The sequence below is a fragment of the Calypte anna genome, chromosome 6 (genome assembly GCF_003957555.1).
Source record: "Calypte anna isolate BGI_N300 chromosome 6, bCalAnn1_v1.p, whole genome shotgun sequence".
In the NCBI taxonomy this organism is placed as follows: domain Eukaryota; kingdom Metazoa; phylum Chordata; class Aves; order Apodiformes; family Trochilidae; genus Calypte; species Calypte anna.
Genome location: NC_044252.1, coordinates 29,243,659 through 29,268,277, shown reverse-complemented (window position 1 = coordinate 29,268,277; position 24,619 = coordinate 29,243,659). Strand labels below are relative to the sequence as shown.

The window sequence follows — 24,619 nt, the reverse complement described above, 5'->3', positions numbered from 1 at the left end:
CCCTGGGACATCTTTACAGCAGACATCAAGGGTCTCTCTTTAAATTTAATGAATATTATGTAATTTGCCAAGGACTTATACAATGCATTAAGAAAAACTTAAGCTCTTTGAGGCCAGAGCTTTGTCAAAATAATGGCAGCTTAATGTCATCCTTCAGAAGCAGGTGCTGACTCTTCAGCTATGAGTAGTTTTGTTTCCTAATAAAATTCCTCCATTAAGGCATCTTGTTTCATTAACTTGTAATTCATAGCTTAAATTATTTTTAAGGACCACTGAAGTACAAAATGCAAAAATGTCACTTTTTTAAAAGACAAAAACCTTGCCTTGTGCATAGCAGTTGCTTCTGGATAAGCATTTTTCAATATGCTATTTTTCAGGAGTTTTTACCTGCTGTTTTAAACTGAATCATTAAATGTGTATAATAAAAATTATAGCTTTAAGTCCTTTGTAGAAACAGGCTCCAATATTTTATAGTTATGATTCAAAAGCTACCACAGTTTAATATTTTCAGTGGTAGGGTAATATTGTGAGATCCCAAATTATTCTCCTCTAAAACATACAGAGCCAAAATAGCTGATAAAATCCTCTCTGGGTTGTAGAAGTTAAAAAAAGAACTCTGGGAGAATTAAGGTTTTCCTAAAATATTGAACAAACCTTTGTGTTGAGCTGCAGTACAGTTCAATTTGGGTCTGTAGCCTCAGGGACTCCTTTATCCAGCAGGCTGGCATCAAATTTATTTCCTTATAAATGCAGGACAAGAAAAGAGGAATCAGTTTGCAACAGGTGTTAGGTGCTGATCTTATGGACCAAGGAAAAACACCCTGATGCTTTGTGAGATGTGTTCTTCCCTTTTTGGTGTATGTGAAGTGTATTCAGTGTGAGTACCAGAATCTGACATGAAGAACTTCCTATTTCTTGTATTTTCATATTCAAAAACTTGTTTAATTAACTTTGATATTAAGGGCCAAATTGTTATTGGCTACAACAGATGTAGCAGTTCACTCCAGGAACTTCACTGCTGTTTGAGACCCTCTTGTAATTGGCCTTTTTATAGTCCATGCAGAGCATACTGTGAAGTGAGGAGTTTTAAGCTGAGCGACTAAATGAAAGGTTCATCCAGCAGCAGTGGGAAGAAATAAAATAAACCTAATTAAAAAGAAATGGTGTGGTCTGAATTACGATTCAGCTGGTGGATTCTGGAGAGTAACTTTTCAGGAAAAGTTTTTTTAGTCTAACTGTCCAGTATGATTCTTTGGGAAAAGACTCATCCTTTGTGTTGGGTGGTATAAACTTTTCTTTATAAACCAAATACTAAGTTAAGGACTTGTGTTTGACCTTTGTTTCATCAGAGATGTTTTCAGAGAGCTGAAGCAGCACTTTCTTGCTGGAGTTGATCAGGACAGAGTTATATTTACTAATGGGGTCTGAGTTACTCTTTTATCTGTTTGAGGATTTTCTGGGTAGTTTTAAGTGCTGAACATTTCACCACCATCTATTTAGAGCATTATTTCAAACTCGTTCCAGTTCTCTTCATTCTTAGGCACGCCAGTCTGCTAAACTACTCCAGAAACCAGCTCAGCTCTCACCATATTTGGAGGCTTTTCCTCTCCTTTGCTCTTGGACTGTTTTGGATGGGGACTTACATCTGAAGTAACAAATGAAGTATGTGACAAGAGCTGACTGCCAAAACTGGGATCAAAGTGAGATTCTGAAGGGCTCACTGGAAAAAAATCTTGAAAAAAATCTGGGAAGGGATGACTCAAAGCCTCAGTGTAAACAGGGCAAGGCATAGAGAAATAAACCTCAAGGTGGGCACAGTTCTTGAATACAGGTGTGTGTGTGTGTGTGTGTCACTAAAAGGACAGGGGAAAGGAAGCAAAGAGATGAATTTCCAAAATGTGTAGCAATCAGGGTGCTCTTCAAGCCATGAATCTTGGCTGGTTCTCTTTGGGGTCGCTGCACACCAGTGTGTTAGCTAGAGAGCATTCAAAATAAAAGGTAGCATTTCTTGCTGATGTCCTATGGGGCATCATTAACTTCTCTGAAAAGTTGCCAGCGTGGGAGATGGTTTCTGTTAAATCCATTCAGTCTCTTTCTCATCTAACTCCAAAATATGAGAACGTTCACCTTCACTTCGTTAGTTTCAGACAGTTCATCTGGATAAAGAGGAGACTGTGTTTTGCCCAGTGTCCCTCTAAGAAACATGTAGACTTGGAGAAGACAGCTGCTGTAACTGAGTAAGTAAATAGCTGTGCTTTGGGGCTGAATATGTGTGTTAAAAAAAAAAAAAAAAAAGCTGGAGAAAAGAGAGTTCTGTGAAAACCCTAACCAAAGCCTCTCTCAAAATCACAGTAGCTCTCCAAGCCCCTGTATTTTGAGGTGTTCAGAAATACAGAAGTATGAGAAAACTGAACATGGTGTTTAGCAACATGGTGTGTTTAGGTAAAAAGTGAAATGTTAATTTTAGAAAGAGCTGAAGACAGTTTTAAGGTAGTCACTGTCCTGAGAAGGGAAAAATGCAAATATTTAAGGGAAGAGTGTCTGACTCAACATATAGAAGGTGAGGAATGAGCTTGCTGAGTTTTCCTGTGGTGGGCATGAGAAGCAATAAGTGATTCCTTACAGGAAGCAATGACACTGCAGGAGTGTGCTGGGTGCTGTGAACACACAGGAACAGATTTCTCAGACTTCCCTCGTGCCTGGAAAGCATGTCTATAAATTTTCTCCCGAATTAAATTGCTTCAATTACAAGCTCCTGATTTTACCCATTTATTTATTACCCAGAGGACAATTAGCAGATAGACAAAATATTAAGGCTTTCACTCTTCTATTTGATTCCTCCTTTTGAATTGCCTTTGAAAGAAAAACAAAGGCTTTTAATCTGACAAAAGGCTAAAATCTCTTTGTTGAGAGACTGACATATGAACAAGGAGTGATGCAGTTGTAAAGGAGATAAATTAGGCTGGCAGACTTCTTTTTACAAATGAAATCTTTCAGTGAAATGGTGCTTTTCTGACAGGAGCACTTATTCTGATATGTGATCTTGATGTCCTGGGAAACATCCTGCCCTCAGTAATCCCCACACAGAGTAGCTGTCATTCTACCTTGGGAAGAGTTACTAGCATGTTACTAACCAGTTGAAATAATCACTCATTGCAGCTCCAAATGCAAAGTGATACATCTGAAGTATTTTAGAAGGCAACACTTGCTTTGTAGAGCATTAGGGAGGGATAAGATCATCATTTATTCTAAAATTTTCAGGATGTCATCTTTGTCTCCTTGTTAACCCAAGGCTTGGGCAGCTGAGTCAGTGTCTGAAAACCCCTGAGCAAGTTGGTTGTAGCCCTTGCAGTGTCTGATAGCAAAGCTCAGCATGACATTTGGGGTTTTGTCATCCTTTTGCCACAGTACCCACTGGTACCACTGAATATTATATCAGCTGCTATCATGAACTGCTGGATATTAATTATTTAGACCATTGGAAAACTGAACCTTCCTTCTTCCCACAGGTATAAAATGTGCTTATTTTAGATGTGGAGTTTACCCTGTGTATTGCTGCCTGTGAGAAAAGCTGGCAGTGTTTCTCCCATTAACCTCTTCTTCTCAGATCACTTCTCATGAGCATCAAAGCTCAGGAGGCTCACTCCTGTTTACAACTTTTTATTTTCTTTTTTTTTTTCTTTTTTTTTCTCTAGACCCTTGCCAAGTAGAAAGTTGTGGGATTCTTAATAAGTGTAATTATTAATTTTTTTTTTTTTTTTTACTTTGACATTAATGCCAAAGTTTAGCATCATACCAGGTCAAAATGAGTTTAAAAGGTCACTAAATTTCACTATTAAATGCTATTCCCACTTTGCAGTGGTTTTATTGCCTACCTTAGATCCAGGGCAGCAGACCCTTACCACACCTGTTTTCAAAGCAGCAATTAGCTTTGCTGACATAAAGGAAAATTTAGGGCTGAGTATAAATCCTGGTCCCTGAGAAGGAAATAAGGAAATATTTTGGCTTGTCTTATGGTAGAGTTGCACAAAAAATTAAGTGTTTGTAGCCCAGGATCTTTGTGCAATGGAAGTAGCATCAGTCTGTTTCTTTCTGAGAACTTTTCTTCCTCTGGCACACAGCTAAACAGCCACAGACATTGATTTACACAGCTTCAGTCCTGAATTAAAGCTTTTTCTTCAGCTATTGACATTCTCCCTGGCATGTGGGAGCACCTGTACTTTAAATTTGGCTTTGAATTGGTGTAGATCATGCACTTTGGCAAGCTGTAAAAATTAGTTGAAGAATAATAATAATAATAAATAAAATGGCATGCTGCCTGGGCACGTTGTATTTTCTTTACTAATAGAATTGCTCAGTGGACAGATTTTCCAGACACAGTTCTGTATATTTAAGTATGGAGCTGAATAGCTGCACTTTTAAATGGAAGAGTCAAGTAGCTACTTTGTACTCTTCGCTTATCTTAACCAGAGTTTGATTTAAAACATTTATCTTCCCTGGTATCATCTCCTGTGTCAAAGGACATTGAAACCATGATCTGTCCCTAATATTGCTGGTGTTTAAAATGGTATCTCAATACCAGAAAAAAAGTTTGATGAGTTCTCTGTTATTTGCCCACTTTGTGGTTATTAACTGCTCAGCCGTTGCTTTGAATGAAGCTGGGAAGGAGAAGCTTCTGCAAAGTAAACTTTTAAAAATTAAAGCCAAGGCTCCAGGCTTGGCCACACCAGGAGACTGCAATTTAAGATGTGTCCCATTATGCAAAATCATGTGTTGAGTTAAATCCTCAAGTCCCCTCTGGGATCTGTGGGGTTGTCTAGGTAAAAATATCAGAGGAATTTCTTCTCTCATCTTGACAGAGAACGATGCAATCCTGGCAGTACTCATCATTTTTAGATCAATAACTCAAAAGCAAAATTCCCAGTCCAGGAAGATGGAGGAGCCACATCACTTGGGTAAGGGCAGCAGAACCAGCACAAGATCTGGGAGGTGTTTGGCACTTGGATGCCTTTTATTGGTTTGCACAGGTGGAATATTCAGGCAATGCCTCTGGATCTGGGAATAAAGCAGTCAAGGGACAGCAGGTGACCCACTTAGGACAGTGCAGATTATACTGATTATATTCTTAACATTCAACCCAAAAACCCAAACATCTAAGTGGGGTTTTTTTTCCCAAGACCTTAGCTTCTCCTCATCCTTAATTTGTTTTTTCCTTCAGATAACTGGAAAGCACAAGCATGCAGTGGTGCCAAATGGTGGCTTCCAGAAAGGTCAGGCTCAGTTTATTCAGATGATTTCTGCAGAAATAAGGATAATTAATTTGGCAAAAAAAAAAAAAAATCTACTTTATTTCTCTTTTCTGGGTGAAAGAAAAACATCATGTGCTATGTTTTTAAAGTATTTATCCCCAAGCCAAAACACTGTAGAGATGTTTTGTAGTCTTCTAACTTCAGAAAACATCAAAACTTAACCACCATTGTATTTTCTCAACTTCTGGGTGCATCTGAGCAATAGTTTCATAATTCTGATCATTTGTGTGAAAGCATTCTTAAGAAGAGAAACAGACACATTATGGTCACTAAAACCAGAAAGAGTTCTGAATATGTTTAAACAAGTTTTTGCATTGATAAACAAAACCACTGGGTATTTTTTTCGATCACACAGACAAAAAAATCATCAGTTCTTACTAAAGAATTTGTACAGTGCTCAGGGCAAGTTACAGCTGGATCCTCTCATAAACCACACTCTGTTCTGATAAATGATTCATAAAATTAGTGTAGCTCTGAAGTTTTTCTGAAAATTTAGATAATAAAAAGGGTTTTTCACCATTTGAACAAAAGTTATTGTAAATATCCTTTTGTAATAGGAGGGGAAAAAAAACAACAAATCACATGTTGCTTTGACAAAACATTTTCTCTTTTCAAGGAGCCCAGAAACTGAGTTCCTAAACTGACAAATTTACTACACTGCTTGTTCAAATGCTTTTGACAGAGTGATGCTTCCTCCCAGGCAGGGATAAGGCACCTGGAAGGAGAGCCTCGTGCCTCTCTCCGTGTAATTAGCTGAGTATGTGGTAATTTGCTGTCCAATTAAATCTGTAACAGTCCTACAGAGCCAACCTGCCTCTTATTCTCTTACAAGAGGAAAACCTATGTATTTGTAAATCCTAGTCAGATTCCATTGAGTCATTGGCAAAGGAAGCACATCCTGAACCCTGTCACCCTCTGGGTTCTGCTTGCATCTTTTGATGTTTTTTGGCCCCCAGACATCTCATTCCTGCCTTCCACAGCTTAAAATCCTCCTTCCAGCTCTTCCTCCTGTCAGTAGCTTTTCCTTCCCCTCCAGGAGCTGTCACATCAGCAATCCCTTCAGTCAGTGTCCATGGGGAGTCAGGAGAACTCCTGGGGAGTAGCCAGACACTGAGAAGGTGGTGACACAACCAGAAAAAGTTGGAATTGGACATCTCTGATCTTCATGTCCACTCTGGAAGGAACAGTCTGTGCAATAAGGCCATGAGCAAGTCTAACCAAGGGGCTGAATTGTTTCTTTAGGAGCAAAGCACGAGCAGGAAAGAAATTCCCACTGAATTTTTAAAATATCAAACAACTCACTGGGATGGGAACTCTCTTTTCACCAAGTGCCACAGGCACATTTTAATCACAGAATAACTCAGGTTAGAAAGGACCTCAGGTTGGATCATCAAGTCCAGCTTCTCATGTCTTCAACATCATCTTTCCAGGGAATCTGAGGTTGTTAAATGGTTTCTTCTCAGGTAGGTGACCATGTTCTTGGGTCTCAAAATGCAAAATTTAACTGGGTAACATCTTTTAAGATGTAAAAACAACACAAAAAAAAAAAATCCCAAAACCTTTTCCATCCATTGCTGCCCTATGTTGTCCTATTTATATTGGCAGGACTCCCTTTGTGAGTGCTGGGTGTGGGATTAGGTCGTATTCTAGCCAGCTGAGTGGTCCTAAATCTAGGAATTAATCTTGTTGATGCTGTTGGAATAGATTTGCCTAAGAAGGCTGAGTATCTAGGAAAACCATATGAATTCATCTAAATGCAATTATTAAGCAAAAAGAATATTGTATTTAACTGAATTATTAAATTGAAGCAATGTACTTACATTCATCCTTATCCTTTGTCATTTTAGAGATGATAGATCTCTTCCTCTTAAAGTCTGTTGTTATGCACAGAAATAAGAGAATAATCTCTCCTCCATTTTTCAGTTCCTGTTTGATTTTTTTTCCAGCTGTAGATGAACTGGTGGAATAAACTGAGATTTAAAAAAGTATTCTTATATAATAGAAAAGGCCAGCACTGTCAAAACTTGGCTTAAGACTTCAACAAACTGATTCAAATGCTCAGCCAGGACTTCAACTAGTTCTGTATCTCAACTTTATTCTAAGTTCACAGCAAACTAGTATGAATATCTCTTAATTTTAAACATCTGGATGGATTATAGTAAGATTAGAGCTGACAAATATTATTGTGATTTTTTTTGAAATGCAATTACTATTGAATTTTACTATTCCATACTATTTTACTATTTTATTACTATTGACTTTTGCAAATCTAACTTTAAAAAAATTCTTTTAGTCACCCCAATTTTTAGCAGGGAATTGGAAAACAAACTAAAAAATAGGAAACTTAAGATGACCAATCCAGATGTTGGGTTAATTGTTAGAGGCCAGTGCAAAATCTGCTCAGGCTGAAAACAGGTGGCTGGCACAAGGAAATCTAAATGGGGAGGGATATAAAGCAAGCAGGCATGAACTGTGCTCTGGTTTCCCTATAAGCAGCATCACTGTTTCCTAATGCTGAATGAAAAGAAGTAAAAAGCATTTTATCATGATTTAAAAGAGAGGAATTTGGCCACGGTTACTGATGCTCATAACACAGAAATTATTTTTATTCCTCATATTTTATCATGCATTTATCATTACTTAACCCCTCTGAACTCCCCTAAAGTAAGCTGATATAGGCTTAGGCTGTAATTTATAACTTATATTTGAAATCCCAAATCACTGGACTGGAGCAGAACTCCTGGTTCAGAAAGGCACAATATTTTCACACAAAGAAAGCAAAACAAAAAGCAAAGAACAAATCTCCTCTTGGAACAGACTTTATTATTTGGGTTTTCTGGATTTATTTTTTTTTCTATGGGAGACTTAAGGTACTTAATGTACAATAATTAAAAAATTGAGGATTTATTCTGATATTTCAAGATACCATAAGGACTTATGCAAACCAGAGTTCAAATTGCAATTGGTGTAGTCCCTTGGAGCTCTTTAAGCCAGAAAGAACTCATAAGTTTTACAGTCTAGGTTTTTATGAAGCATATTATCCCAAATGGGTCAATCTGAAAATCACTGTAGTAAGAGCTTGTTATATTTGGCTGGGATCTGCAATTGTTAGGAGCCAGTCCAAAATTCAGTGAAGTCATGGATTTTCATCAAGTCAGTATAAATTAATATGGACTAGATCTGTCACACTTCAGCTGGCAGTGACCTTTCTTTACATGTATGTGCATTCCCTTTCTGAGTTCGATTACCAAAATATCTATTTCTTAAGCCCTACAAAGTACTTTTCTTGGGAAAAATGCCTTGCCTGACAATTTTTCAACCAGTGGTTATAAGTAGTCATGGTAAATCCTGCAAACTAGAGTAAGACTAATCCTGGGAGAGAAAGACCTGTGCAAGCATCAAGGGCACAAGTATCCAATTTTTCCCAAAGAAATGCACTATATTTAACTATTTAAAGCACATGTGAATATTGAAAAAGATTCCCCAATAAATTTAGAGAGTTTCTTTGCATGACTTTTCCTGAAAAACTATTGGGCTAATTTCCACCCCAGTTTATCATCACATACAAAATTGCTGCAGTTAAGAAAATTGCTGTATTTGATGTATAAAGAGGTGAATTGTTCTTCTGAAAGTGAGATGTTATAGGATTTGGCACTTGTTATATTGGGGTTTATGAACTGTGAATGTTCTACAATGTTCTCCTGTACCTTGTGGGCTGGAACTGTTGATACATCTCTGAATGAATCTTGTAAATGGTTGTCCCATGGGTGCACTCCAATTTGGGAACCTTTGTTACAGCAAATGGAATAAAGGTTTTGGTAATCAAGTCATGTGTATGTTCTACTGTAGCATGTAAATTACACCACTTCTATTTCTCTAGATTCCCTTTAAAAACATTTGATTGGCACCACGCACTTTGTGTATGGTTATTGAGTTTTCTTACATTCCCTGGCATATATGGGAAAGTTGGTTTGGTTTGGGTTGTTTTTTTTGTTTTTTGCAATACACTGCAGATTGGTCATCTGAGTGGATCTGAGGACAGGATTGAAGTGTTTAAGCTGGTGTTTTGGTTGATTGGGCCGAAATAATGTGTGGACTCTTCTGAGCTAGGCTCTTTTCTGTAATGAAGGTGCTTATGCTGTTCCATTTAAAAATGTGATAATGGCCTTTTTCAAAATTTTATTTTAATGGAGATAAGTGAGAAAGATAAAGAGCTCACTGGTGATTAGAGGGCTTGGCCATGCTGTAAGAAATCCAGGTTCTCTGTCCTCTTTTGCATGAATGCCTTAGAGTCCAAACCATCCTTCCAACCCGGCTAATTCTATGATTCTATGATTCTATGATCTGCTTCCCAAGAAGATGCTCTCTCACCAGTCCTGGGCTGAAGGACACTCCAGTCCTGTAGCCAAAGCTTTGCCATCACTGCAGAAAACAAACCAAGTATGAGGCAGGGTAAGGAAAGGGGCAGAATCTGAGTTCTCATTCAGTAATGAGAGTATTTGGTGCCTGCAAGAGCTGCTGATGAACAGTTAGCATTAAAGGAGATGCCACTCGTGTTTAGCCATAACTTTAGAGCTAGGCACTGAACCCTCAGAGGACGCTGGTGGTGCTGGGCAGCAAACACTGAGGAAGTTCTATCATTGAAATAGTAGGTGAATATGTGACCCAAGGAATCATTTCTGTATGTTGGATGTCTTTGCTTTGTGTCCTTGGGCAGGCAATGGCTTTGGTGATGTGCCACAAATCATGTAGAGAGCTGGAGTGGAGAAGGAACCTAAACTAAAGCCCCCCCATCTTCCAGGCTGCTGATGCAGTCAGCAGATCTTCCTCTGTGGTGCTGTTCTGGATGATCCCTAGGAAAAGGATCAGGTTTGTTTGTAAGTGATTCTCTTCATGGCTGATCCTTGGGGCTCCACAAAGGAGAAATCTAAAAGGCTCATTTCGGACCTGCTGGTGTGACTGAGCGTCTCTTTACAAAATGATGTGATAAAAACCCTCAAGTGCAACCAAACAGAGGAGCCTGTACAGACACTGACAACTGTCCTGGAATGGTTAAATCCATGCAGACTGGCAAAAGTTGGAAAAAATTCACAGCAGAGCTGTGCTCCACATAACTTAGGTACCCAGCTCGAGTTGTGCTCTCCCAGTATGACAGAGCCTTCAATTCCAAGTCACACACTTTTCACTTTTACTGCTAAATCTGTGCTTTTTTGTCCTTCAGTCAGAACAGACTGCAGGCTATGGGCTTTCCCGTCAGTTGCTGAGCCATTAGGGCATGTGCATCTCACTTGGATGTTGTAAAATAATTAGTTAAAAAGTATGAAATGTATCAGACACAAGACCGTTGAGAGACTATAAATGTCACTAAGAGCTGAGTCTTCAATAGTCTGTCTTCCCCTTACTTGAGAGGGGGCAGGGGCAGAGCAAGAGGTATAATTTCAGCTCTTATTGTGAGCACAGCACATCCCGTGAAAACAAATCAGATGTGAATAGAAAGGCAACATAAATTTTGTTGTTTCTTAGCTTGGAGCTGTTGACTTTATAAAGTTATGTCCCTAACAGTTCTTAATCTATAATTAACTGTAACTTAAACACAAGGCTATTTTCTACCAGCACTGGAAGAAGTTATGAGCTCTCTCAGGTGAGTAAGTGACCTTAGTGATGAATATAAGAGTGATGATGCTGTCCCTTGGTGTTCCAACAGACATCGAGGTGTCAGGGAGGTTTGGGACCTCATGATAAATGCTCTGGAACATCCTGCTCTGGCAGTTTTAAGAGGCAGGAGTTGGCATGCATCTGTTATCCTCCAGGGCATTCTGCTGGAGCCATGCCCTTTGCTGGGCTCCCCTTGGAGCTCTGGGTGCTGCTCCCAGGAGACTCCTGGGCCAAGGTGCAGCACCCAGGCAGGCTCTGCTGCATTCCAGGAGTGCTGCCCCAAGCCCAGAATAGAAGCTGCTAACAAGCAAAGGTGAGAACTTTGTTTTGTAAATCTGTGAAATGTGTTAGTTACCTTCAGCTGGGGGAGGCCAAGGATCAAATACTCATTACAGGTCTATCCTGGAGCATCAAAGAAATATAAGGAGTTCGTGAAGAGCGTGGATTGTAAATTTGCATGGTTTAGATCAAATTCTGTTCTTAACATCAAGAACTTCTGTGCAAGCCCAAGCAACACTGAGAGAAGCAGCATTGCTCTGTAGTTCCTCTGATTGAAGAGGTCCTCATTCACCCTCCGTTACCTTCAGCTGGCCATGGATCTGCACTAAATCCAGGGAGCTGCCCCTCCTCTGATTTGCAAAGCTCAGGTAAGCTCAGGCTTTGAATGTGGCACCCAGCTCCCATCTGGCACTTAAAGGGGGGGTAAATGTGCCTTTTGAGTTTACCTGTGCATTTGCAGTTGGAGAACTTCAGAAGATAAGAAGTTAATGCGATATAAATTTGGGGCTGACATGCTTGCACTGGGAAGGCAGGTTAATCAGCCTCTTAACATCCTGTATTTCCCCTGGCAAGTAATGACATTATGCTTCAATCACATCAACCTTTTTTTAACGCTGCCCTGAAGAAAGATTTGGAAAAGATAAACATTTCCCGTAACATTTTTCTACCCTCCCCCCTCCCCAAGACGTGCATCAACTCTACATGATTTATCTTTTCATGTGTTAAGGCCAGCTCAGTGCTCCCTGCCCAAAGTAATCTCTCATTAGCTCCTCCAGGAAATTTTCTCATGGCAAGAACATTAAACAGCACACCAATTTTATTTTATTTTTACTGTGCTTCTGACAAATTTTTTAATTTTTGCATCTCTTTTTAGATTTTCATTTCTGTCTCGGTGCTGCTGTGGAGATAATTTATTGGGCTGGAGTTTCTCTGCTATTGTTTCAGCCCTGCTTTAACACCTGCCGTGGCTGAGAAACTAAAAGCCTGGCTACTGGTGTAAATTATGGACGGGCAAATATTGCATTAGTCTTTCTAAAATGTTGTCAGCCACAAATTACTTCATGGTACACAAAGTTAATGGGATGTTAGCAGTATTATTGTGGCCAGTAAGCAATGTACAATTGAATGTGGGGCAGGTGTTTGCATCACAGGTGTATAAGGCACCAATACATCAGGAAATGTGATTCTTCCTCCTATGATTTGCTTCCAACTTTATTTATTAGGGCAGCCTGTAAACAGGCTCCGAGTTGAGTAGTTTTTGGATGGCACTACACTGCTATTTTCAATAACTTTTTCTTCATTTGCATTGGGCACCTATAATATTTTCTGCAACTTCCCATATTCATTCATTTTTTCTACCAAGCCCCTCTGAGAGTGACTTGGTTTTAAGAAATTGAAAGCTGTGAAAACTTTGCCTTAATATTGTGGTCTCTAAAGATAAGAAGTTATGACACACTTCTTTTTGTACTGTGGAGACAAGCCTCAATTTTATCCTGTGTTTGCTAACTTTAAAATCCACTCTTGAAAATGCTTGTATTCATAATTACCTTTAGTAACAAAAAAGAATGCTGCTTTTGCTATTAAAGTGCTGCTGCTTTTGCTATTAAAGTTTAACAGCTTTAGAAAATGAGGTACTGAATTAGGATGCTGTAGACAAATCAGTTTTTCATCAGTAATGTTATTTTATTTTACTCGTTGTGGTAGGTGACCTAATTAAATGCTTTCATTGGAAAATATTTTTTGTTTACTTCTTGAGAAGCAGTTTTGATATATTTGGATGACTCCTGCATGAGCTTCATTACAGAATGACATGATCAATTTAAAGCAGTTCCCCTCATGATTTTATTTGGCTTTTGTACCTTTTCCTCATTATGTGTAGTTACTGACATGTGACCAATTGCAAGATCCAGAGATAGTTTTGCTCTGTGGAATGTGTTATGAAGCACAGTGACCTTTTCCTCTGATTTTTCACCAAGATGCTTAGCATTGCATCTCCCAACTTCTTCCAGTTCTGGTGTGAACTTTGCACTCTGGTGATATTTAATATGAGGGATGGGAGGGATGGGGGGGGGGGGGTTGTTTTGCTGAAGGTCAAACAGACAAGCAGAGAAGTGGGATGCTGAAGGTGGCAAAGTGTTAGTGAAGGGACTCCAAAGAAACTGTGTCCTTGCTGCCTCCCTCAGTTTCTCTCTGATGTCCTTGGATGGAATGAGTTGGGTGCAGCAGATAGCACAAGGGGGGGTCATGACATTTCTGTCTGCCTTGGGGGCTGATTCCACTTTCCAGCTTTCAGTTTCAACCACCTCTAACCCTAAGAAAATGCAATGTTTTCTTCTTCCTGGTCTGCTAGTGGCATTTCAGATCCATTGTGAATGCAGATTGAGCTGAAGGGTTATCCCCACCACTCTGCAGTCACTGGTGCTTCATTTTTGGGTGACATGGGCTCTGGTGGAAGCAAAGCCACCTGAAAGTCCTGTTGTTTAATGAGTTTCAAAGCTGAGGAGGATGTTTCAGGGTGGACTTTCACTTCTGCTTTCATAAATGAAGACGTTGCAAATAAACAAAAAAACCTTCCTGAATTCCAGAGCCACAGCTGAGCCTCAATCTCCATCCAAGCTCACCAGGCTGCAAAACCTTTCTGTGGAGCTGAGCCTGGGGTACACTGCATGGCTCTAATACCTGTGCCAAGTAACTCTGCACAAGGTCCAGACTCACATGTGGATCCATCTGCTCCATTTGTGTTTTATCTCTATTTTGACTCTCCCCACCTCCCACTTTCCTAGTACCAGGAATGGTTGCCCTGCTTTGGAATCTATGGAGCCAGAGGTATCTTCTGAAGAATAGGCAGAAAAAGCAGTGTAACCCAACCCTTGAGATCCCTGCCCATCTTGCAGGAAGCATTCTCTGCCACACTATCAGACCTTAATTATAGTAATAGAAATACAGAGACACAGCAAGAAGAGACCAATATCTGCTAGCTTCAAGTTCAAAAAGCCCCACTTGGTCCCTCAAGGATGGGTTTCCAGGTATCATCAGTCAGGAATGTTTTTTTTTCCCAGTTTGGTCTCCTGATGTGTGAGGTTCATCTGCAGAGCACTCATCTTTCTGGCCTTCTCAGGAACATTTCTTCTCACCAGCACTCACTACACTCAAGCATGACAAACACAGCCCATGCAAAGTGGCAGAAGGTATTAAAATCATGCCTGTAATTACTGCCACTGTGTTTAGTTCATTGAGAGTCATTCCCATGAAGGAGGTGGCTTCTAGAAACATTTCTGCCCTGTGTTTGTGCTCATTGTGATGCAGACTGAATGCCTCTGCATAAACAATTAGTCTGACTTCTTTGCATCAGCCACCCTTTTGATAAATACTGCTGTAGCAACTTGTTTGCACAGGGTGAAGACCTATCACTTAAAAACATTTACTTGATATATTTACACATAATTCTGCATTCTCTCAAGGCCTGTTGGCAGCATTAAGTCATTCTACAATGTCAGCTGTTACAAGGTTGTGAGTTTCTTGGCTCTTTAGTGTTGCATGGAAACAAAGCACTTGCAGTTGCTCTGCCATTTGGCTGTAAGGTTGCTTTCCATTTAACAACAACAACAAAAAAACCCCATTTTTTGGATGTCATATGAGGATCAGTATCTGATTTCTGAGCGATTAGACAGGCAGTAGAGGTAGGTCTAAAACTGTTGCTACTGCTGGTGTGTACTAAGCCTTTAGGAAGGTCTTTGATGTTCTACCTGAGTGCTTGCAAACTGTTGCCACCTTAGTCTGTCAGCATTTTTGATGTTCCAAAATGTGAAAACGATAACCACATATCATTAGCAACCTGTTGCTGTTCAAAGATAAAAGGCATTGATGGCAGAGGAGATGTTAACAGCCACACTGTTATCTTACAGACAAGTTAGATGAACTCTGCCATGCCAGGATTTGTCTTGCCAACCATTCAAATAATTAATTGGCAAAATGGCATGTTAAGAAGGACTGTAGAGATGCTTAGGTGGGTCCATAAAGAAGTTTCTTTATGCCTGAAGCCAGATTCTGTTCTCACTTTCAGCAAGGAAAACCCAAAGAAATTGTGTTGGCTTTGCTTGAGTTACTCTTCTAACAGCAGTGGGTGAATAAAACCAGAAGCAGACCCATAAAACTGAGGCAAAGTATAATATAAAGGGATACTTTTTAGAATGTTTGTTAGATTCTAGAGGTAGGGAAAAAAAACGTGGGAACGATGAAACACTGCAAAAATCAGTTTAGTTGGTAAGAAATAACTTAGATAGGTTTGTGGTTGCAACTAAATCATCTGCCAGTGAAATGCATGCAGACCTGGATGATAGCTGGGGAAAGAAAACCCCCCCTAAATGTTGATAGGAAAGTGCTTGGAAGCAAAGTGCTTAGTAACAATCAGGAGAGATGACAGATTGTATTATTGCACAACAATAAGTATTAGGTATCAATTTACAGCCCTTTCTCCAGCATCATTACCTGCCACAGCCTGACTCTAATCACAGCAATAGAAACCAGGGTAGGCTCCATGGGTGTTTGTGACTTTCTCTGAATATTTATGAAGGTTATAAATGAAATCAGGATCTTGCTCCCTGTACTTAGCCCATCTGTATAACCATGAAGGCCAAACGAAGCTTTTAGTCGTTAGTCTTTATACTTAATTGGATGAATGGCCTTCAAAGCTGTCAATAAGCAGTGTGTTCACAGGAAGGTAATTAATAACACTATTTCCTTTTGGAAGACATATCATTAGCCATTATTTCTCGAGATACAACACTGATGTCTTTATTCAAAGAGGTAATTGCAGGTTGCCCACCAATTCCCCACCAGTGACATCATCCTTGTGAACTGAATCTCACAATCTGTCACTTTTGAATTCATAATTAGGATATTTTCCTAATGACAAGTTAAATGTTATTGAAAGAAATACCTACTTTGTCATTACAAGAATCAGCCCAGCCTGAGGAGCAAGGGGCTTGGAACACAAATAAGGCTTGGGAGTTGTTAGACTGAACATCTGGGACCTTCCAAATGACTGGCTTGAAGGATCCAGCAGAAGTCACAAAGGCAAAACACAGGAGCTGTACCACAACCAGTGTGTCACCATCAATTTGATGGCATGCTTGAACAGCCATGCCAAAAAGATTCCCTGCTGCAGAATTTATTTGCTGATTCAGGGAATATTGTAATATCAGATGAAGAGGTTATTTTAGATGGTCTCTATTCAGAAAATGTGTACTGTGCTGTGCAAATGTCCCTTTTCATCCCTGGTGATTAGCAGATGTGCTATGCAGCACAGCTGATTTCTGACCATGTCCTGGGAGATCAGAAAGATGCAGAGCAATGGAGTGTTTTAGTGCTTTTTATTTGTTCATCATATTTTAAAATGTATGTTTAAAAATAACAAGAATCTGTCACCAAGAGGTGAACAGCTCTTACTAGTGCTGTAAAGCTGTACAGGTACATTGTACCTATGGAAGTCAGTGTGAAATCCCTAAATACCATCCTAGTTCTCAGCTATCTCCAGAATTACCCCTCTTCCTTTTGCATTGGCTGTTTGGGTTTTTCAGTATCTTGGGAGTTTTGTAAAGGTATAATATATACCTTTGTAATATAAATAAAGGTATATATATGTATAAAGGTATATATAAAGGTATATATATATATATACACATATATACCTTTACTTATATACCATATATATATACATGAAATATAAAGGTGTATATATATATAAAATATATATATTATACATATATAATATATAATATATACCTTCTGTAAAGGTATAAGTGACACTGACTTTCATCTACAGACTTCAAACAAAATGCTCTGCAAGTGTTTGTCACAGGCCCAAAAGTCCAGCAGGAGCTGGAGCCTCTTCTGTATCCAAACCCAGGTATTTTGCTTCTCTTTTTATATCCTCACCTTACCAATAGCAGGCACCCCTTAAACGTGGTTTCTGCCTCCCTGTTCCTCGTTGTTTGTTTGACCTTCATCACCTTTCACAAGTTATCATCTCCCTGCATCTTGGTTCTTCCCCTCTCCGAGCTGCCCCTGAGCCCTTTGCTGTAAGGGGACAGGGGTGAGGAGCCACTGGATGATCCCAGGGACCTGCTCCAGCTGAACAGACTGGTTGCTCCAGTCTGTCATGGGGCTGAATAAGAAACCAAAGAAAACCCCTCAGCAGGTATGGCTTTGCCTCCCAGCTCCTCTGCTCCTCTTAGCACCAGGCAAGCACAAGCCCCAGCTGTAGGGCACCCAACCAAGATCTCAAGTTCTGCTTTAGCAGCAGGGTAGCATCAGGAGCTGTTTCATATTGCCTGGTAGCTCTTAATTAATTAATTCTACTTTTCAGCTGAATTTTTCCCTGCATCCAACTCCATGTGTGTTTTAGAAGCCCTTCAGCTTGAGCCTGGGTCAGCTCCTGGACCCCAAAGAGTTTGAGATGCAGATGAAGAGGTGCAAAGGGCTTCACTTAGAGGGCTGATAGTGTGGCTGATGACCAAGCAGGGCACACAGTTTGGGATGCTGATGGCCTCCCTTGTTGTTATCCTTGACCCAGGACAGGAAGTTTATTTTTCACTTGGCCTGTACAGCTCTGCAACACCAGCAAGAGCTGCTGGAAAGCTGTAATGTTAAGGAAACTCTCTGGAGCTTCTTTCTTGGTGGTTTAAAGATGTGGTGTTAAGCAGTTTCTTCTGGTGAAGTATTTTAAGTAGTGACATAATTTCCTTTAAATAACTATCATTTTCAAGCCCAATAAAAGTGAGAGCTTTATAGCCTGTATTAACTCCAGCAGCCCTTTGGAGAATGTCTGACATTTTATGAATACTTATTGTCTGGTTTTTCTCCCTACTCTTAAATAATGAAATACCTAACACCTGGAAACTTGTAATGATGTCAGGAAAGAAGATCTGACACCTAATGCTGCCTGGAATATCAGGCATCAGAATTTCTCATTTGTAAACAATAATTTGTCTTGCAGGGCTTGGAGGTATCAGGAAATCTTTCTCTCAAAGCTGCTGCAGGAAACATTCAGCCCTTCAGTGGGTAGGTGCACTGTGACTGATGGCATACTAAAAAAATTTAGACCTTGAAAAACCATAGGCAGCATTGCTTGCAAATGTCTCTTGCAGAAGTACAGTGGGAAAGATTACAGAAAATCCTCTCCTGGGAATGAAGAGGTGTGGTATTTCAAATTTAATACAGTAACAATTGAGTTTGGTGTCTGATCTCCTTTTTCTTAGCTGACTATATTTGCTATCTAACTTGCTGTGTGGGAAAGATTACACTTCCCCACCAACCCCCCCCCCCAGCAATCTCATATCTCATTAATCTCTTTTTTTTTTTATCCCAATGTAGAATTTACCTCTTTAAAAATCTAGGGAGAATGCAAGTGCGTGGCTGCATTTAAAAAGCAGCATTACAAATACAACTTCTTGATTTATCAAGCAAAAGGAAGGTGGATTCTCCTCTGTGCTAATTCCTTGAACGTGTAACCAAGTGTAATGCACGTGTGTAGAACAATTAAGACATAATTATTGAGGAGTGAAAGCCTGGCAGTAAAACTTCTTTGAATTCTGCATTTTAAATACACAGAGTTGAATCCTGGAAATCTTTCTTTAATAGGAAATACTTGTGTGATAAAAGCCCGTTGAATAAATGTCCCTTTATCCAAATGCATTTCTTAGATGATAGGGTAGATAAAATGATCAAACCCATAAGTGTTTTATTTGCAAGAATAAAGTGACTGCTGAAGGAGGGTGGGTTTCCAGAGAAGCTGCAGTCAGTGCTGCCTGGGAGGGCGGTGAAACAGGAGGCTGGAGTACACACACAGGAGCTGGGGGCAGGTAAGAGGGGGACATATTCCTTCCAGTTGGTCCCCAACAACTTGACCTGCAGGGTCAATCACTGCAGGACTTCGATTCTATGATTCTATAGATATTAGAAAGAATTTCTTTACAGAGAGGGTGATCAGACATTGGAATGGGCTGCCCAGGGAAGTAGTGGATTCTCTGTCCCTGGAGATATTTAAAAAGAGACTGGATGTGGCACTCAGTGCCATGGTCTAGCAACCGCAACGGTGGTTCAAGGGTTGGACTCAATGATCTCTGAGGTCCCTTCCAACCCAGCCAATTCTGTGATTCTATAATTCTATGATTCTATAGACTTGTTCTCCCATTTCCACAACAGGATTAGTGCACATCACAGACAGAAGGTGCCACCAGAACTCTAATGCCACCTTCTCTCCAGTCTTTGCCCAGCAGGATAACAGTGGGAGTTTGGTGCCCACCCTCCAGAAGCCTTGGCACAGTTATGGAAGTTCTTCTGGATTCCTGGAACAGGGTTTGTCACAGGGGAGTAGAGCACTGCCATGATGCACTGGTGAGTTGTTCTGGTATGATGCAATTAGTTCTTGATAAAAGACCTCAAAGGTTGTCTTCAAATCAAGTTAAAGGCACATGTAACAGAGCTTTTTGCTTGTCAAAGACTGCTGGGCAGGCTATCAACATTAGGAACTGTGCCTTTCCCTCCCAGTCACAAACACCTTTTTCCTAGTGCTGCTCCTTTGGCTAAAGTTATGGGTTTCAGCCCTGTTTCTGTGTCATTTAAATCAGCAAGAAAATCTCACTGACTCTCACAGGAGAGGATCTGGTCATTATTGCTTAATAACTCACACAACTGAAAACATTGGCCCTAAGCACTGAAGTGGAGCAACTGGGTGGGTGTTTTGCACAATCTGAAGATGTACTGGAGATGGCTTTGTGCAGCAGTAGCTGTCCCAGGGTGGGAGGTGTGATTTGTGTCTCATGCAGCTATAACCACAGAAGCAGAAGGAGTTATTAGTGATCATAACCCATAATTATCAGCGAGCTGCTGGATGCTCAGTCCATTGATTATGGTAAGGAACCTCTTAGAAAGGTGGAAAGCACGAGCATTATCACAGTGGCATAATGAAATAATTGGGTGATGAATATGTAATTAAGTGATGCATAAATAATGTTAATGATGCTACCAAATGTTAACTGCATGAATCACTAGAGGGCAGAGAGATGATAATCCATGCTGGCTACTTCCCTGCTTGCTGCCTGTGTCACCAGGAGGCACCAGCTCTCAGCACCTTGCTGCCTGGCAGGCAGGCACAGCCCAGACCTGAGAGAGAAGTCCAAGTTCAGAGAGTCTGATGGATGCTGCATCCTTCTTTTGAAGCAAAGGGGAGCAGTAGTCCATGATGACTTTTAGCAGGAAATGAGTTTATTGCTGGTTCTGGACTTATGTGAATATTATTTTGTTATTATGTTATTTATGGCTGAGTCCATCCAACAAGAAGAGCTTTTGTGATAGGATAGGTAATTGTATGCAAAAATGTTTGCAGGATCAAGGCATTTATGATTATATTACAAGCTCACTGGTATTTAATATGCATCATATCCCTCCTGTTTGTCTTTTCAGAATTCATGCAAATGAGTATTACTGTACATTTCCCTAGTAACAGTTTATAAGAATCTACATTTTAAGCTTATTCAAAGTCCATACCCCACTTTCAGTGTCAACATAAAGCCATCTTACCTATCTATATCAAGGACAACCACGGGGGATCTGCTGGGTGCTCTTTAACAAACCAAAAAAGAGTTGAATGAAGTGTGAGATCAAGACCGTTCTTGACTTTTCCTCCGAACCACAGCATGCTGATAAAAATCAGTAACTCTTCAATCTTCTGGATTTTTAAAGTAGAGAGAGACTAAATATAGACATGGAGGCCTCTTGCTCAACCTGCTGACCCTGAGCCAAGTGACTGGAGGTCCCACTGACAAGAGCCCCATTGTCCTTTTCTTTAATCAAACCCACTGAGCCAGGTAAATCTTTAAACAAGATGAATGGGCAGCATTTTTAAAAAGTAAAATAATTCACCAGGCTTTGGATGTGTTTCTCTTTAATTAGTTTGATGAGCACAAAGTCTGAAGTCTTGTCAGACACCCAGTATTAACTTCTGATGCTGACCTAGAAAAGGAACATAGCAGAGGTAAGAGAATGGGCAGGTGAAACTAACTGAATAAGAGATCTTTTCTGTTAAAGCCTTTTGCCAGATGAAAAGAATCATTACCACAATGATACTCCTAATTATACTGTCATTAGGGTACTACTGCTGGTTTCTATGGTGCATGAAGCTCTCCTGGTTTCAATAACTTGATCCAAAAAGGGCAAAATACAGGTATTAACTCTTTCATGGGGAATAAAACTGAATATTTAGGCAAGCTACAGGAATACGGTTTATTTTGATGGCAAGTCATAATGTTTTTCAGGCTTTTGCAAGTAATTCACAAGGAAGTGGAAAATTAAAGTTAGTGTAGTAAACAATACAGAGAAGTAACCTCCCTGGCTGCTGTGCATTCTTGCCAGAGGACAAGGATAGGGAAATCAGGATGTTTGTTTTTCAAGATAGCCAAAGGCAAAAAAAAAAAAAAAAGATGCTTTATGGTTGAGCTAATTGTTACCTGACTGGAAAAGGTTGAAGTGAAGTTTCTGGCATGAGGTTGTCCCAACCACTGAAGAGGAGATGGGAGCAAGTAACACCCTGGGCTGCAGTGTTGTTCAAGGTTGCTTTCAGCTCCTGAAGCAGCTGTTTCATCTCTGAAGTGAAAAGTACTTCCATTTATTATTTTTATATATGCATAGACATATGACTTTCAAGCTGCAGACAATGCTGTGACATAACCACAAAGCTTGCTCTTTAATTTGGAGGCCTGGACATTCAACTCTTGTATCCAAAATGGATCCAAATTCAGAAGCATGCTACAGCCCAAGGTGTAAAAAACGATGTGCTATTAGATGTTGTCAGAAGACACCTCCTCCCACTGCTTAACTTGCCTAGGCTGTGGATCATAGCTCTGAGCTGATCCAGTTCCCTTGTCTAAAGCTGACCTGGAAGGGAAAACCACTTCCTTGCCTTGTCTGGTGCAAACAGCCTGTTTTCTTACTGTTCTGGGTGGACTCTAGCTCGTATTTTCTTCTTCAGGTGGAGGGACCATATTATGGTCATCTTCAGCATCTCAAGAGCAGTGGATGTGAACATTTTGGGTTCCACAGTAAAGTGTGAAGAAGGCTGCAGGTCTCCCATCAGCTTCCCCCAACTTGGTGGGGGTGTCCCCAGGCAGGGTATGTATTTGAGATCTAAAATTCAAAGCTTATCACCAAAAGAAAGATGCCTTGGAGCAATGAATTATGCCTGAGGCAGATGGCATGAATGTTGGGATGAAATAACAAACTTTCAGTGGAAGAAATTGAGCAAGGAAGGTAGAGCAGAGACCACAACAGCCAAACACTTGGAGGCAAAAGGAGAAAGGGCAGCAAGGAAGATATAAATTTCCACAAAGGGGAGAAAATAAATGGCATTCATGTACCCCTGCATTTTGAGGGACTGATATTTTTTGTGATGCTGAGCCAGGGTACCACAGTACAGCTCGTGGAAGTTTAAGGTGAGGATGTGGCAGTGGAGGTTTTGTGAAGCCCAAAAGCTTCTCTTTGATGCCTAAGTAGTTATTAGCTCTTTGGAGACTGAGTACCATTTGGATAATTGGTGAGTGGACTGTGACCTGGAGTGCTGATAAACTGGAGGAAAATAAATCAAAATTCTTTTCAGTTTTACTCCATACTGCTTTTGTTTCAAGTCCACTCAATTCAATCTCGAACATGAATCATTATTTTCATAACAGAAATAGTAATTGGCATAATTTGAAGGGAAAAAAAAAATAAAGTAGTAACACTTGTTAAAATGGGCAGAATTCAATTACTAAAGCACCAAACCACATACTGTGGCTGATGCTTTTCTAAAATACCCACACTTCTACTTAAATAGGCAAATGCGTTGTCTGTTGTGGTCAGTCTTTTAAAAAGACAGCAGGGTTTATCCCTTCTGCTCAATTATTTAATCTTTGGTCTTATCCACAATTTGAAATCAAAGGGCCCAGCCTCTTATGCCTGAAATTGATGGGAGTTTTGTCTAAAATCACCCCTGGGGCTTGCAGCAGTCCAACCACCTCGCCTTCTGTAAACTCACATGAGCAGCAAAGGAACCCAAGGAACAAGCAACAGGTCTCTAGGACAATTTTTCAATCAAAAACATCCAGGTGAAACCACAAAATAGCTGTATTTTTGCCATGAGAGACAGTCTCCAATATAACCCCACATTGTGCAGCCCTTTGGGTAGGAGCAAAGAACACAGGGTTAGGATGTGGAGTACTCTCTGAATTAACCAGTATGCCTGGTCTAAGCCAGCTTCCAAATGGGTCTAACTGGGGCTACCCTAGCTTCTGTCCTCCTCTAAACTTTGGGGAGATGCATATTTTGAGCTCAGCATATACCTTGTTAAAGGACCACAAGGTGAGGTTTCAAAACACTTAGTTTTTGTGGAGCATCAGTGCTTTAAGAAGACCTTTTAGAATCAGTTTTTCCTTTTAAACTTGGAAGTGGTGCCAAAGGATTTTAGAGTACTTTTAAAAATGTTTTTGCTTACCCTTTACTGTTCCTTCTAGGAAAAGCAGCATTATTTACCCCATGCAGAATCCTGCTCCATGACAAGCCAAGGTTTGTTTGGCTCCCTCTGCTCTCCTTCCTGCTGATGGGTGTTGATCCTGCTCTGGGATAAAACAGTTTTCCCAGTGACTTAGTGAGGCATTGCCACCCTTGGAAAAGGAGGAGAAACTGTGAGTACCTTAAGAAAAGAGCCTGAAGAGCAACACCCCATTTGTTGGCTTAATTTTTGTATCTGTGAAGTGGAATCACAGGAAGGCATAAATTTGCAGTTTATTTTAAATATATCCTATCTGGAAGAGTGCCTCGCCCTTAGCTGCAGGCACAATAAAATAGTTTGGTTTGTATCTCTTGAAAAAATCTCATTTTATCTATTTTGTTAAATCACTTTGGGCTGCAAATCAATTTTTTTTTCTAATTTTTTTTTCTTATGCTCTCAACAGTGCAAACTTCTAGTAAACTGATTTCCCTGTACAAGAACTGTAATCCTGCACTCTTCATGAACTGCAAAATTACTTCAGTTATTACCTGTCCTGCCACTTTCTCCTGTTTAGTTAGCAAGTGGAAAACATTTTACAACATTTTTCAGGTAATGTTCCTCTTTTCCAGCATTTGTGGGCCCTCTGTTGTATAAAACCCCTCTGCAAGACAAGAGTGTAATAAAGAACACTCAGGTTTTTTTAATTTCTGTGTGTCTAGAACACCTATTTTGCTGATTCTTGAGGATTTTTCGGTGACCTTACTTTAATTTTTAAATAAAAAGGGGATAGGAAACTTATTTCTGACAGAATGAGAAACCTAAAATGTAAGTTTGCTCCCTGAAAACTCTATCC

The 24,619-nt window shown here is 40.0% G+C and overlaps 1 long non-coding RNA gene across 1 annotated transcript; it reads left to right on the top strand.

Annotated features, from left to right (window-relative positions):
• The first annotated feature begins 22,369 nt into the window (after positions 1 to 22,369).
• On the top strand, positions 22,370 to 24,303 carry LOC115598556. Its single transcript, XR_003987726.1, has 3 exons — positions 22,370 to 22,412; positions 23,789 to 23,963; positions 24,230 to 24,303. It is a non-coding gene; the product is annotated as an uncharacterized LOC115598556 (long non-coding RNA).
• The last annotated feature ends 316 nt before the right edge of the window (positions 24,304 to 24,619 follow it).